At 41.2% G+C, this 1,849-nt stretch overlaps 1 protein-coding gene and 1 pseudogene across 1 annotated transcript in view; one reads left to right on the plus strand and one right to left on the minus strand.

Annotated features, from left to right (window-relative positions):
- Aass (aminoadipate-semialdehyde synthase) overlaps positions 1-1,849 on the minus strand; it is an 84,633-nt gene that overhangs the window by 41,007 nt on the left and 41,777 nt on the right. The window lies entirely within an intron of this gene.
- On the plus strand, positions 712-1,097 carry LOC101570900 (annotated as a pseudogene).

The following is a 1,849-nucleotide window of genomic DNA, read 5'->3' on the forward strand; positions in this document are numbered from 1 at the left end:
ATCCTATTCACTTTTAGAACTAAAAGAGACTGAGGCAGAACTCAATGTAGTTTAACCCCTGCCTAAGTATTTACATAGAAGTAACCTTGTCTAAATTACCCTATTCCCCACTCCTTCCCCTGCCCCGTCAGAACTTTACAAACACAGGAGATACAGAAAAGACAAGAGTCATTTAGAGCAGTAAGATACAGACTATTTGCCCATGCTTAGCCATAAATCCCTCTGCTTGAGACCTCCACCTGTAGGATATAGGGGTATCACATTCCTGCCGTGACCCTGCCCCTATAGGATATAGGGGGCACTACATTCCTGCCCAGTTGCCATAGCAACAAAGAAACTACAAAAACAGGTAGAGAACAAAGAACTAGGCCTTTTGTGTTTTCCAAGATGGAAAGGGAAACACAGGGGTTGCCGGTTAATTAATAAAGGTTCTGTAATCCTTTTTCATTTGGTCTCCTGTGGGAAATATATCCAATCCCAGCCAATCCAGCAGAACAAAGAAAAAAATCCTGATAAAGAAAATGCATTTGATAAAACACAGCATGTACTTATAGTAATACAAATGTTAAAGCCCCTTTATATGAAAAAGAACCTTTTTTAAAACCTCACAGTAAATTTCAAATTTAAATACAAAAATACAGAAAATTCTCTCCTTTTAAGATTAGGAATTGACTTTGCAGTGAGTGTGCTCTTGAGTTTCTCAAGTAAAATATGGCTAAAGGTTTACAGAACAAGTGGGAAAGAAAAATGCGTGCTGAAAAGAGAAAAAAGAGAGCTCCAAAGGAGCTGAGCAGACCAAAGCAAATTCTCAAAGTAGACTGTGATGTTTTAATGAAAGATGCTCAAGGAATAGCAATGGTTGTGGTATCCAAACAGTGCCAGAGAAAATGGGATGTGGGGTGAATGATGATGAAAATGACTCAGACGACGTGAGAATGGAGACTGAGATCAAGAGAAAGGAAAAGACCCCTCTAGATCGGAATGGATGGTACACAGGATGGACGAACCAGAAACCGAGAAAAAGGTTGAAGGCAGAAGGAGAGAGAAGAAAGGGCAAAGCAAAGGCAGCAAACACAGCACAGGGTTTGGCCTGGTAGATCCTGCGCCTGAAAAGCTTGACACATGGGACAGGTGTTGGATTAGAAAGTACATACTGAAAACTATTTCTGTGTTTTTTTTGTTTTGTTTTGTTTTGTTTTTTGAGACAAGGCCTTGCTATGCAGTTCAGGCGAGCCTTGTGCTCACTTTTGTAGCCCCCAAGCCAGTCTCGAACTCTCAGCGATCCCCCTGTCTCAACTTCCAGAGTTATTTCTGTTCATATTTTAACGTATTTTCATTGATAAAAAATGTATTGATGTTTTAGATGGAAAAATCCTGGGAAGTATTAACCTAGTTGCAATAGTTCTTACAACTTGGTAATTATATTCAGTAAGGTAAGTGATGTACTGACAAAAAATTTGTCCTTTTAAAAGCTCATTTTTTATAGTCATATCATCTAAAAACACAACAGTAGATCTCATAAGCAGCACTTGTTTGGAGTTTTGATTTTATATAATTCAGAATAAAAGATTTTATGCAAAAATAGGATTAAGAATAAAAAGAAGATCCTGAACAGACCCAGAGCGCAGGCCCAGCAAGTGAGTGAGACGACCCGGGCCGCAGCGGGATCCTGAATAGACCCAGAGTGCAGGCCTGGTGAGTGAGTGAGATGACAGAGGCCACGGGATCCTAAACAGAACCAGAGCACAGGCCCAGCCAGTGAGTGAGATGACCTGGGCCGGTGAACCTCATTCGACCCAGGCTGCAGGCCCAGCAGGGAACCCTTCAGCAGAACTCCCTGCAAAGAGGC

This window comes from Octodon degus, unplaced genomic scaffold, assembly GCF_000260255.1.
Source record: "Octodon degus isolate 3935 unplaced genomic scaffold, OctDeg1.0 scaffold00170, whole genome shotgun sequence".
Classification (NCBI taxonomy): domain Eukaryota; kingdom Metazoa; phylum Chordata; class Mammalia; order Rodentia; family Octodontidae; genus Octodon; species Octodon degus.